Below are 14,280 nucleotides of genomic sequence, written 5' to 3' on the forward strand. Positions count from 1 at the left end.
TGCCCAGGGCCCCCTGTCTCGGTCCTGCCCTCTTGTAGTCTTCGTTTGCACACAGCGGCCCCTGTGCTCAGAGAGACCGGCTTGTTCTTATCTGCTTCCATTGTGCAATGCTCCCCACTCTGGTGAGCCAAGTGTGGAAACAGAATGTTTTCGGAAACATGGCGGTTACCCAGTACACAGTGGGAACACCCCCTCTGGAAGGTTGTGCCATTCTGGAAAGCCTGCTAAGTCACACCACCTTTTGTCGTGAGACTTGGCTGACCCTGAGAGGAGGAACTGCCGGCTCTGCTCTCCCTGCCGTGGGAGTCGGCAGTGGGGGCGGGGGGCGTCGGGCTGCTGGGGGGCCTTCTTGCAACTGTTGGCTGTGAACTTGAAAGCTTTACCTTGGCGCTGCCACAAGGCCGTGGGAGGGCAGAGAATGAGACAGGTGCGGAGCTGGCCGAGACCCCTGCCTCCCGCTCTCGGTCCTCTCCCGTACTTTCCACGACTTCTGCTGTCCTTCCCCCAAGGAGTCGGAGCCTCGCTCCTCCGCTGGTGGCATCCACCTGGGCCCAGACCCTCCCTCCTCTCCTGTGAGCATCCCACCGGCTCCTCCCAGACCTCTCTGTCCAGGGCTCTTTCCCTCCCGACACCCGGTGCAGCAGTGGGAGAGCTTCTGCCCAGCCTCTTAGACCCTACTGCGTGCGAGACCCCAGACCCCAGGCCTCGGAGGCTGGGCACGGGCACCGTCCGTCTGCCAGGGGCACCTGAACAAACTGCCACAGGCAGAGCCGCTCGAATGCCGTAAATGACAGTCTTCTGGTTGTGGAAGCCGGACGCTGGCGAGCGGGTGCGGCCGGCCTGGCTCCCAGCTCCCGGCGCTCCTGGTGTAGACCGCGTTCTCCCTGCCTCCACAGGGCCTTCCTCCGTGTGGACGCCTTCCTCTCCGCTCCACATTCTTTTCAGAAGCAACTAGTCCCTTGGCTTTAGGAAGCCCCCTACTCTGGTACGACCTCATGGTGACTAAAGACATCTTCAAGGGTCCCATTTCCAAATCAGGTCACACTCTGAGGTTCTGGGAGTTCGGACTTTGACATTCACATTTGGGAGGGAGGGCAGAGGGGCAGAGTCTAACCCTTAAACAGGAGCAGAGACCATACCCGGAGAAAGACACTGGTACCAGGACCCCCCCCGCTTCTCTCCGTGACCGCTCACAGCCCAGCCCAGCAGGTAGCCTGAAATAAACCCCTGTTCATCTGCTCAGAACGTCATCGTCATTGGGGTCTGCACCTTCGATGGGTTCGTGGAAGTGCAACTCTAAGAAAGGTAGGGGACACTTGTCTTCAGGGACAATGGAATACAGTCTAGGATGGCAGGACCTCTCTCCCCACCGCGTCTACGCCTCCCCCCGTGCTCGGCCCGGCTCAGACCGCCTGCTCTACGCCGGCCCGGCTCAGGCCTGCTCTACGCCGTGGCAGGAAAGGAGGCCCCGCCCACCTCCCTACTTTGCCACAAGGGAGGAGTCCACACTGGCCTTGGCATGATGAGTTTTCACGTGGGGGAAAGGCTCCAGGGCTGGGGAAGGGCTCCCTTGGGTCCTGCTGGTGTCAGGCCAACGCCAGGCCAGGGACTCACTCCCAGTGGGTGAGGGGCAGCTGCTGGGGGTTGGGACAGACGTCCAGCTCTGGCCAAGCAGCTCTCATCTGAGGTGGACTGGGGCGCCGTGAGCTGGCTTGAGCCAAAAAGTTGGACTATTTCCCGAAGAAGAGGCGTGTCCTTCAGGACAGGGCCAAGAACGCTTCTGTGACTCCCGGACTGTTAGATCCACTCCCCAACGACGCTGTGAGCGTCCTGAGCGAAAGGGGCCATTCCCGGGTTTCACTGTATTTTCCTGCACGCCTTGCGAGGTGCGGAGCCCATGGTACCCCCAGAGCGGTTTACCCAGTCGGCTTTGGGGTCCTTCCGGGACGTGGCCTTCGGCAGCTCTGGCCTTGGAGGGAAAAGGTGTGTCTGGGAATCCCCGCTTGGCCACTCCTGGCTGTGAGAATTTGGGCCAGCTGCACCCCCTTTGAGCCCTGGGGAGTCCAACTTGAAGTTTCTGCAGGGTTTCCGGGCAGGTGAAAATGATACGGTTCTTGCTCTGGGCCGGAATCTGTCCCTCTAAAAGTGAACATGCGGACGTCCTACTGAACTGAGGACCCCAGAACGCGACGGTGTCGGGACAGCCCTTCAGGATGTGGGGAAGGTAAAAGGAGGTCAGGAGCATGGTCCTTGTCCGGTCTGACAAGTGCCCTTCTAAGAAGAGCACGTCGGGACACAGAGACGCAGGGGGCCAGCTGTCCACATGCCGGCGAGAGCGGCCCGGGGAGAAGCCGGTCTGGAATCCCTGACCCACCATGAGTGGAAAAGAAGGGACTCGGCCCTACACATGGGGTCAGTCCCCTAAATGTCATCGCTGGTGAAAGAGAGGAGGGAGGCTAGGATGGACTCGGAGCTGTTGACCCCAGTGTCCACCCGAGTCATCGCTGGGCCGCAGGGACTGTCCCCCCCATTAACCCCAGTGTCCACCCGAGTCATCGCTGGGCCGCAGGGACTGTCCCCCCCCATTGACCCCAGTGTCCACCCGAGTCATCGCTGGGCCGCAGGGACTGTCCCCCCCCATTGACCCCAGTGTCCACCCGAGTCATCGCTGGGGCCGCAGGGACTGTCCCCCCCATTGACCCCAGTGTCCACCCGAGTCATCGCTGGGCCGCAGGGACTGTCCCCCCCCATTAACCCCAGTGTCCACCCGAGTCATCGCTGGGCCGCAGGGACTGTCCCCCCCATTGACCCCAGTGTCCACCCGAGTCATCGCTGGGCCGCAGGGACTGTCCCCCCCCATTGACCCCAGTGTCCACCCGAGTCATCGCTGGGCCGCAGGGACTGTCCCCCCCATTAACCCCAGTGTCCACCCGAGTCATCGCTGGGCCGCAGGGACTGTCCCCACCAGCCTCTCCTAGGGTCTGATGTGCGACAGCCCAGAACACACCATTTGGAAGAGGCACGTTGCAGATGCGGAGACAGGCCCGAGGGCAGAAACGGCGTTGGATGCGCAGGGACAGAAGCCGGGCCTTCCTGCTCACCCCCGGCCTGGGCTTGTCCCTCTGGCTGGGAAGCCCGGAGCCCAGAGGACACGGGATGTGCTTGGCCTTGGTTGGGAGGAAGTGTTCCAGTCAGCGGGGGCACGTCTGCCCAGGGAGGCTGGTCCCAGTCTGGCTGGGATGGACGCAGGGTCCCAGGAGGAATCTCGTCATTCTCCATCTTGAGTTGAGGAGGGAGAGAGGCAGAGAGAGCCCAGGACTCGGAAGCCAGCGGGAGGGACAGGGCTGCGAGGAGCCTTCTGTTTCCGCACCGTCTCTGGGGAAATTAAGTCCCTGGCGGGCCTGTGCTGGACTTTGCAGAGCCCCGAGGTCGCTGAGATCTCTCGCCTGCCCTTCATTATAGCTGCTGGTTCAAGTGGACTCGGCACAGGGTGACGCGTCCCGCGTGAGAGCAGCTTGCGGACCTTCGCAGCGGCGGCGAGCTTGTCCCTACGAAGTATTGCGAAGAGGACACAGACCCTTCCGGCCTGAGAACCACACGGGGTCCTCATGCCATGTGGACGGCAGGGGCAGAGAGAGCCGGGCTGGCGTGGGGACCGGAGCCCATGCGGCGCGAGTGGGAGCCGGCGGCCGTGGCGGGGCGGCTTGTTCCCTTTTCCTGCCATTGGCCTTGTTCTGCCCAGAAAAAGACGGGTTCTTGGGGATCGGGCTCTGAGGATGAGGAAGGCAAGGGCTTTCCCGTCCTGGGGGCGTGCGTGGACAGGAGGCCCCCGCTGGAAGCCGAGTGACACCCAGCCTTGCCGGTCCCGCCCAGGCTGCCCGTGGGGGGTCCCTGGACTCCTGCAGGGGTGGGGGAGGCGCGCAGGGATGTGGCCCGTCTTCTGGAACAGGGGAGACACCTGGCTGTGGTTCCTTTCAGAATGTGGCTGCCACCCATCGAGGTGTGCCGGTGGTGAGAAGCAGACCGAAGGGAGAAGGTAGATCATTGGTTAGGAAAGAGGTTATTCCACAGGGTCACGGAAATCGCTAGAATGAGTCCCTGGCCTCACTCCGGAACGCCTGTTGCAGGCTTCTGTGGGCCTCTCAGTCTGGGGTGTGGGCTGTACGCCCCGTTTCCCATCCACGGAGGAGGCTCTGAGGCCCAGAGTGGGTGAGAGACGGGGCCAGCATCCCCTGACAGAGCCGGGACCCGCAGTGCGAGCTCCAAGCCCAGAGCCGGGCTTCGGCTGTCGCCCCAGCTCGGGGCGCGGGGTGTCCGCGAGGAGCTCCCCAGATCGCGCGCCGGAGCTCCGGGGTGTGCGTGTCTGCGTGTCTGTGCGCCGTCGTCGCGAGTCCTTCAGGAGGCCACGTCGGAACAGGGGTCTTTGAATAAGAAGGCAACAGAGCCACCATTTTCTACGGTCACTTAGAGACTCAGCGGCAAGGTCTCAGCGCAGCAGGGACCTCAGCCCCGCCTGCCTCGGTCTCTCTGGCTTTGCTCTGCGGGCCTCACTGGACCAGGGAGGGTCCCCCCACCTCTCCGCGTGGGCCGCTTCCCAACCCCTGGAACGCCTCGTCTTTCCTGTGGCCTTTCTGACTCGAGCCGCCGCCTGGACCCTTTGCCCCAGCACCCGGCTGTGCGCCCTCGCCAGCCGGCCCACTGTCCCCACCGCGCTCCTTCCCTGCGCAGGGTCTGCTCACCCCGGCCCCATCGTGTCACCCCCACCCGGCCTGGACTCCAGCTTCCCGTCCCTGGGCCGGGCGTCGCACCCCAAGTGCGGTGCTGGAGGTCTCCTCAAATCCACACCCCCTCTAGGCTCTCACACCCGCGTCACTGGTGCCCCTCTCCGCCCGGTGGCTCACCTGGAGACCGGCCTCGGTGGCGCCTTTCCCTCACACTGCCCGTCAAACCGGCCAGCACGGCCAGCTTTCTTCCACATTCCCCTGGCCACTGGCAGCCCCTCAGCTCTCCTTGACCCTCCGTTTTACACAAAGCAGGCAGGGTGGGCTTTGGAAGCACAGATCAGATGCCATGCTGGCCTGCCCTGAGCCCCTGCCCTGTGCCCTCCCGATGCCCCACCATGGCCTCCCTCCCCGCCTCCTCCCCAGGACGCCCTTTCCTGCTTCTGGAAGTGCTCCCCACTCCGAGAGGCTCCCCCAACCTGCCCCCAACCACCCCGGTTTTCTGTCCCTCTCCCCGGCGCTGGCTGACAGGAGGGAGAAGGCAAACTTCTTCCTTTTTTTTTTTAATTTCTTTTCAGCGCCACACCCAGTGCTCCATGCAGTCTGTGCCCTCCCCAATACCCACCACCTGGCTCCCCCAACCTCGCACCTCCCCCGCCCCTTCAAACCCTCAGATTGTTTTTCAGAGTCCACAGTCTCTCATGGTTCACCTCCCCTTCCAATTTCCCTCAGCTCCCTTCTCCTCTCCGTCTCCCCATGTCCTCCATGCTATTTGTTATGCTCCACACATAAGTGAAACCATATGATAATTGACTCTCTCTGCTTGACTTATTTCACTCAGCATCATCTCCTCCAGTCCCGTCCATGTTGCTACAAAAGTTGGGTATTCGTCCTTTCTGATGGAGGCATCATACTCCATCGTGTATATGGACCACATCTTCCTTATCCATTCGTCCGTTGAAGGGCATCTTGGTTCTCTCCATAGTTTGGTGACCGTGGCCATTGCTGCTATAAACATTGGGGTACAGAGGACCCTTCTTTTCACCACATCTGTATCTTTGGGGTAAATACCCAGGAGTGCAATTGCAGGGTCACAGGGAAGCTCTATTTTTAATTTCTTGAGGAATCTCCACACTGTTCTCCAAAGAGGCTGCACCAACCTGCATTCCCACCAACAGTGTAAGAGGGTTCCCCTTTCTCCACATCCTCTCCAACACACGTTCTTTCCTGTCTTGCTAATTTTGGCCATTCTAACTGGTGTAAGGTGATATCTCAATGTGGTTTTAATTTGAATCTCCCTGATGGCTAGTGATGATGAACACTTTTTCATGTGTCTGATAGCCATTTGTATGTCTTCACTGGAGAAGTGTCTGTTCATGTCTTCTGCCCATTTTTTGACGTGATTATCTGTTTTGTGTGTGTTGAGTTTGAGGAGTTCTTTATAGATTCTGGATATCAGCTTTTTGTCTGTACTGTCATTTGCAAATATCTTCTCCCATTCCGTGGGTTGCCTCTTTGTTTTTTTGACTGTTTCCTTTGCTGTGCAGAAGCTTTTGATCTTGAGGAAGTCCCAAACGTTCATTTTCACTTTTGTTTCCTTTGCCTTTGGAGACATATCTTGAAAGAAGTTGCTGTGGCTGATATCGAAGAGATTACTGCCTATGTTCTCCTCCAGGAGTCTGATGGATTCCTGCCTCACGTTGAAGTCTTTTATCCACTTCGAGTTTATATTTGTATACGGTGTAAGAGAATGGTCGAGTTTCATTCTTCTACATATAGCTGTCCAGTTTTCCAAGCACCATTTATTGAAGAGACTGTCTTTTTTCCACTGTATATTTTTTCCTGTTTTATTGAAGATTATTTGACCATAGAGTTGAGGGTCCATATCTGGGCTCTCTATTCTGTTCCATTGATCTATGTGTCTGTTTTTATGCCAGTACCATGCTGTCGAGGTGATCACAGCTTTGTAGTAAAGCTTGAAATCAAGTAACGTGATGCCCCCAGTTTTGTTTTTCTTTTTCAACATTTCCTTAGCAATTCAGGGTCTCTTCTGATTCCATACAAATTGTAGGATTATTTGCTCCAGCTCTTTGAAAATACTGGTGGAATTTTTATCAGAATGGCATTAAAAGTATAGATTGCTCTAGGCAGTACAGACATTTTAACAATGTTTATTATTCTGATCCATGAGCATGGAATGGTCTTCCATCTTTTTGTGTCTTCAATTTCTTTCATGAGTGTTCTGTAGTTCCTCGAGTACAGATCCTTTTCCTCTTTGGTTAGGTTTATTCCCGGTATCTCATGGTTCTTGATGCTATAGTAAATGGAATCGATTCTCTAATTTCCCTTTCTGTATTTTCATTGTTAGTGTATAAGAAAGCCACTGATTTCTGCACATTGACTTTGTATCCTGCCACATTACTGAATTGCTGTATGAGTTTTAGTAGTTTGGGGGTGGAGTCTTTTGGGTTTTCCATATAAAGTATCCTGTCATCTGTGAAGAGGGTTGGTTAGAATTAACTTGCCTGCCGGAGACGAGCTCGGACTCCTGGCAGCACGGTTCTCTCTCAGCGTCAAGAAGCCTGCAAGCATCACGTCCACGGAGAAATGGCACCTCTCCTCTCATAGAGCTCAGTTCCTTCGTAGCCCACTGTTCACCAGGCATGGCCCAAGGTCACTTCACGCCCAAGGTCACAGGGGTTCCTAGAGCGTCAGTTCTGAGGTTCCCGTGCCAGTTACGAGGCGGCCGTGCCTTGAACAACGTCTCCTGGCAGGTGCACAGGAATTCTGCCTTCATCACCTTGACCCGAACTTGGACAGAGCCACGATTCGCCGTGAGACAGGCTAGGAGGTTGTCTTGACGCCAGGTGGGCCACACCAGGCCTCCCTTTACGGAGGAAGACCGGCAGAACGGATAGTAGATGTCGCTCCCGGCAGGAGAGCCTTGAAGAGCACCCGCTTCCGGAGACGAAGGACGCCTGACGGTCGTGACCGCATCCAGGGGCAGAGCTGGACCCTTCCGAGAGTGAGGCCGTCGGAGGAGCTCACATCCCGGTGACAATCCTGTGTGTGGGTGAGTGGACGGCGAGTGGACGGCGCACGGATGTCTGGTCTCTGCATCTTAATCCCCAGCCCGCGGTCAGCCCTCCTGCTGTTTACGACGGGTGTGAGTCAGATTCGGGGCTCCGCTGACGCAGCTCCAGGACGTGTCCAGCAGCGAGGTGTGCCACAGGGTGACCTGATGTCTCTGCTCGGCCGTGTCGGTCCCCTGCATCGGCGGCTGCCGGCTTACTCCTTATTCATGTGCCTTCGCTCCCCAAATCGTCCTGGGGTGCACGGTGGCCGCTGCATCTGAGGTGCCTGGGAGTCTCTGAAAACACACATTTCTGGGCTGCATCTCAGACAGAATTTCTGCGCTGGGTCCGGGATGTTGTATTTTATTTATTTACTTATTTTAGGATTTTATCTGTTTATCTGAGACAGAGGGCGCACAGCAGGGGGAGGGCCAGAAGGAGAGAGAGGGTTTTAGGGCAGGCTCCACTCTCTCCACTCTGAGAGCAGAACCCAACGCGGGGCTGGCTCCCCGACCGCGAGACCGCGACCTGAGCCGAGGCCAAGAGTGGCCGCTTCACAGGCTGAGCCACGCAGGTGCCCCGGGATGTTGCCTTTGAAGCAGAGCGGCAATACGTTTGAGAAGCGGTGTTCCGGGGCCGCGTCTGGGGCGGGGGACAGACATCACTAGAGATCACACGAGTATTTTATGACGAGAAGTGAACTCCGGCGGTTCAGGGAGAGAACTGCTGTTTTCCTGCCGCTTCTAGTGTGTTCTCCGAACAGTGGCGTTGCCAGGAAGATCGAGGTTGGAGTCCAGGAGCAGAGGCCCTCGGAGCTGAAGACGCCCTGTGTGGAGCCGTCGTGGAGAGGGACAGCCGGGCTGGGAACTGCGCAGGGACTCGCCAGGGTCCGGCCATCCCCGCCGAGGACGCAGCCCCCGTGATCACCGCGATGCTGTGTTCCCCCGTGTGAGGTTTTCTTTCATGGGCCTCCAGGTGGGTGTGTGGGTGTGTCCGGGCGCCGCTGTTTGGTTTCAGGTGCGTCTCTCTGATGAGTAAGAGGCTGAGCACCTGGCGCAGGTCGGGGCCTTTTACTGCAGGGAAATAACAGGCCCGAAGGTCGGGGCGGCCGGGGAACCAGTCCGCCGACACGGGCCTTTCCCGGCCTCGTGACTGGGTGCGACAGGCCCTCTAATTTTCCAGGCCCGCCCCGCCCAGACTCTATGCGGAAGCCCATGCGGGGCGCACCGGCCCACATCTCGGGGCCTAGGCAGGGCTGCTGTTCTGTGAACTTGGCTTGACACCCGCCTGCTCGCCTGCCCCGGCGGCGCCCCTGGTCAGCTCTGCCGTTCCGCGGTCATGGGAAGAGCATGGCCATGGTTGGCTGTTCGGTCACCGCATGTGAGCAGCCGTGACAGTCCCGCGCCCGTCTGAACGGCAGAGGCCAAGGAACTTGGATCTCTCCAGTGCAGTGTTGAAAGCTGCCTGAAGAACGCTTTTCTTGTTTGCTGTTTGGTAAAATGTCAGGAAAGCGTCTGGCTGACGGGCTGAGAAACTGCGGTAGGGAACAGCGTGTCTGACAGCAGCCACGTCCTCGGGCCCAGACCCTCCCGGACACGCCACCGGGTCACCCGTCTGGGATGCTCCTTACAGGTCCACGTCGCGACGTGGGACTCGACTCAGAATCTGTGGTCACTCGGGCGCCCGTCCAGCGGCCGCTGACTTCACCACTCTCTGAGAGGGCATTTGCCAGGCGACTACCTGAATTATTTGGCAGATAATGTGTTTTCCAGTTCTTGAAAGGTGGTTAGTGTTGGAAGTGAGGGGTTAATTGTGAAAGGGAGGAAGCCCGAGAGCCTCGGGCAGCGGACCGCCTCTCAAGCACCTGGGGCCCTCGACGCACCTGTCAGGTGTGGGGGGGAGGGGGACTCCCTTCAAACACTCAGGACTGCATGGCTCAAAGGTGCGGCCAACTCCGCCCCCAGCACGAATTGTTTGTCCGCTGGGGGGAGGGGTGCATGGAAGAACATTCCTAATTTCTGCCATCGGCTGGATTACTGGTGTTTATCCTGCTGAGTTGATGTCAGGAAAGGAATAGTCGGCCGGGTAGGAATAAAGAGGAAACACCCGAATGTTCTGTGGGAAGGCAGAGGAAACCCGCCGCGGGCGGCCCCCACCCTTCTCAGACTGCTCAGTCGCCTGCCCAAGGCCGGCCAGCTGCGGGGGGAGCTGGGGGGCAGGGGGTTCTCCCACACGCCTCGTGCCCTCACACAACGCAAATGGGTGTCCTGCAGGTCAGAACCCCCCGGCGGGCCTCACCCAGCCGCAGTCAAGCCGTTGGCGGGTGGGCTCTCCGGGGGGGGGGGGGGCTCTGTTCCCTGGTTTTTCTCCCACGCCCCCCCCAGGCTCGTCCAGGCCCCTCCCCACCCGCCGCTGGCTCTTTCGCGTTTCAGGACGCTTGTCCCTGCTCGAGGTCCCCTGACTGGCAACCTTCGCCCATCTACGTCACTGATTCCCCTTTAACACGGAACCTAAGATAGTGACAGGTTCTGGGGATCAGGATGTGGTGACTGGGGAGGCTGTTACTGTGCCGATCCCGGGAGCAGCCTTGTGGGAGGCGGCTTGAGTTTCTGCTAAGACAGGAGCATCCCGTGGCCTTGTGGAGGTCGCCCCAGTGGCCAGCCAGGCACGGCGGCCTGCGGGTCTCCCTGGCCAAGCGCCGAATTCCTGGCTCTGGAAATGTCCCCAGTGAATCCCCTATTGTTCAGCCTCTGGGAATCCTATGCTTTGCGGGGGACAAAGCCAGTTTATCGTCTGAGCCTGTGACCCCAGTGTCAGTGACGGAGACCCAAGGCCAGGTTGCTCCTCCCGGAGACCGACTCCAGGAGCAGAAACGCACGGGGGCGCCCCGGGACATCCTCCAGCGCATCCGGGGGTGCGTGTGCTCGGGCACTAGCATCTGAGCCTGGGGGTGCGTGCTTCTCATCCCAGCCCGTGCAACACGGGAGCCGTGTGGGTCCAGCTCCTTCAAAAGGGGGCTCTGGACACGCGGTCACGTCCTCTCCTCCTGCCACAATGTGGACCCGGCGTGACGATGGCGTCTCCCCGTCCCTGGCCTCAGGCTAAAGCTCATAAAGTACCAGTTTGGGAACAAAGCTGTGGGGTAAACAGTGAGGCCTCCGGGTGGTGTTCACACCAAGGGTTTGGGGGTGCGTTAGCTGTCCTCGGCGCCCTGAGGGAGCTGCCCACGCTCAAGGCGTCCTCCTCTGGCCCAGCACCCTTACGGAGTCGCCATGTGTTCTTCTGTTCGTAGACACGATGTTTTCTAACCTTTCCACCGAAGGGAAAGTGGCCTGGGCATTCCCATGTCAAGAAAAACCTGTCTTCAATATGCACACCGTCATGTGACTGTGCCAGACTCGACCCGAGCTCCTCCCTCCTGTGGGGTCTTTGGGTAGAACTACATATTGTCCTCAAGCAAGGCTCTTTGGTGGCCAACACGGGGATGTGACGGTCCGGAGGAGGCTGTCTTGAGTTACCCAACGTGCAGTACCTTTCATGCCGTGCATGAGCCGGTCTGGGCTGACGCTGTTCACGATGTAGGTCAGGGGAGCGTTGCCGGCATAACTGGAATTTCACTGCTTTTATGAAGATCAATGACGCTGACCTTGACAAAGGATCCCTCCCCGAGTGAGTGATAAGACAGCGTGTGGCGGCTGGCCAGACACGCGGGCTGGTGGCTGGACGACATTCCCGGGTCCAGTCACCGTGAGACTTACTCAGGGGAGGAGGACAGGGACGGGGTGTCGGGACACCTGACTCCTGGGGAGGTGGCTGTGGGGACGGAGAGCTGCGGTCGGAGGGTTTGACCTGGGGGGGGCGCACTTCCGGGAGAGGTCGGAGGGACAGGCTCTTCCTGATTTCTTGTCAGGACAGGATCAGAGCCTTGGGGGGGGGGGCAGCTGTCCACTGGGGGGCCCCGTCTCCCTGCTCTCCAGCGGTAGGACCAGCGCTTTATTTTAACGGTTGAAATGGAGACATAATTGACACATAGCCCTGTATTAGTTTTAGACGTACCACGTAATGAAGGGATCACGTATCTTTTGGAAAGTGATCACCGCAACGAGTTAATGTCGGTCCCCGTGCTAGTCCCAGAGCTGTTCTCCTAGCCCCCCGTCAGCTGTACAGTGTTGTTAACTGGAGGCCCCGTGCTGTACGGGCGTCCCCAGGACTTGTCTTCTAACTGGGAGTTTCATCTTCGAACTTTCTGAGGCCTCCGCCCAACCCTCCTCAGTGTCCCTCTGTGTTCGGTGGCCGGCTGGGAGCAGCACCAGACCCCCGGACCAGCCCGGCAGGGTGGCGGACAGCTCCGGAGTGTGGCCCAGGGCTCTGTGATTAGGTTCCTGTAGCTGGAGGTGGGTGAACCCCCATACTCGCTCTTCAGGACATACCCCACATCCCCCCGCGGAGTGCCCAGGCTTCCCGCCACACAGGGGTGCCCCAGGGACCCCCGCCCTGGCTCCACATCACCGGTCACTTTCCTCAGCTCTGATTGAGGGTTTAATCGAAGTCCTTTGGTTGAAAAGAACCGACACTCTCCCTGGGTGGTGCAAGCAGATAGTTGGGCTTAAGGAAAGGAATTCCCTAGGAACCGAGGGCGTGAAGCCTCGTCTCCGTCTCTCTGCGTCTCTTGCTTTGTCTCCTATTTCTGTGTCTCTGTCTCTGCTCTCTGTGTCTCTGTCTGACTCCGTCCGAGCCCTGCAGACCTGCTCCCCCTGCTTGGCTATGACCGGCTACGTGGTGGCTGTCTAGCACGGGGTCCTCAAGCTGGAGCCACCCACCCCCTCCCACGGTCTTCCAGGCAGTGCCCAGCATGCCAGGCCAGGAGGCACAGCCTGCTGCGGGAAGCAGTGGTCAATTCTGAAACCCCTTTATCAACCTGTCCCAGATAACATTACTCTGATTCATTTTGTAGCCGATAAGTATTGGCGGCTCCTTCTGTTTCAGAAACTCCACCCCCCCCCCCCCAAAATACATAACACTCTCTTATTAAAGAAAAAAAAAAAGGGGTCCACAACGAAATACCAGGGCAGGGTGTCCAGGGCCCTCTGCCTGCGCCTGGTTTCCAGAACATTCTTTCAGAGGTGGAATCAGGTTGTCCTAACGTTTTCAGGTGGCGTTATTCATGGCCAGGCTGGATTCCTTCTAGGCACATTTCTGTAAACCCTTCCAGGTTGTTAGAGAGTGTGGGAGAGGCGGCTGGCCCTGAGCTTTGATGTGACTGCTTAATTGCCTTTGCTAATCACACTGAGATCCAGCGGATAAAAATAGCTTCCAGGGTCGGAGGGTGAGCGAGTCCCTCCCCCATGCGGGGTCGGAGGGCGGCAGGGCTGAGGTCTCGCGGCTCCGGCTGGCAGGCCGAAATCCTCGCTCTAATTAAATAAGCTGACCTGGGCCACGGGAGCTACGCAAACCTCATGACAGGAGGTTTTAGACCATTTGCTCGGGGAGAAGCGGAAAGGAAGGAGGAAGCACACTTCCTGAGAAGATGCGCACTCGTGTCGCAGAGCGCTGGTTCCAGGGCGGAATGGGAGGCTCCGTCCGTCGCTCCGTCCGTCTCTGCCGCCTCTGCCTGGTCTCCCTCCTTCCTCGCCCCCACCTTTGCTCTCCGTGTTTTCTCTCAAAACTGCTGAATAAAGGGCTTCCGAGTATTGGCCGGTGCTTCTTGTTTTGGAATGTTCTGGTCGCCCGTCACTGGCCTGTAAAACCTGACTTGAGACTCCTCCTCTCCTCCAGGAAGGCCTCCAGGACTACTCTCCTCCCCTGCAGGCGAGTCCCGCGTTTCTGTCGGTGCTCGGGCAGGCAGCCCGGACGTCGTTTGGCGCCGACGGACAAGTCCCCGGGGAACGTGTTTCAGAGGCTTCATTTGTACATATTTCAGCGCAGCAAGCAGACTGTGTGCTACATCAGGCCTGAAATGGTTTTCTTTGTTTCTTTGCCATTTCCCCGAGCTGAGCTCATGTCGCCTGTCACGTAGGCACCTTCTCCAGTAACCTCAGGATCCAGGTAGATGGTGTCATCATCTCCCAGCCCCCCAGGCTTCGAACCCACAAGCTCTGGAAAGCATCCTAGCCCTCGGGCATGCTGACGTTTGAGCCACGGCAGACCTCAGCCCGGCAGCCCAGCGGGATGTCACAGCCCAGAAATGTGCGGAAGCGCCTGTGCCTGGCAGCTTCACAGAGCGGAGGGAGCTGTGGGGCCTGACTTGGGCAGAGGATGGGGCTGGGGGGTGGCTGGTCTGAAAGCTGCCTCTGATCTCCCAGGACTGGGTGTCGGGGGATTCTGGGAGCCCCTGGGCATGGCGCCTGGCCCTGCCACCCTGGGTCACCGAGGCTCCTCAGCTGTCCAAAAGGCTTAAAGGCACCAGCTCGCTGACCTCAGGCTGCGAGCAGGTCACGGCAAGGAAGGGCTTTGCAAAAGAATCAGCCTTATAGACACTTAGGGTA

This window comes from Mustela putorius, unplaced genomic scaffold (assembly GCF_011764305.1).
Source record: "Mustela putorius furo isolate JIRA1106 unplaced genomic scaffold, ASM1176430v1.1 tig00000929_pilon_pilon_pilon, whole genome shotgun sequence".
Taxonomy (NCBI): Eukaryota; Metazoa; Chordata; class Mammalia; order Carnivora; family Mustelidae; genus Mustela; species Mustela putorius.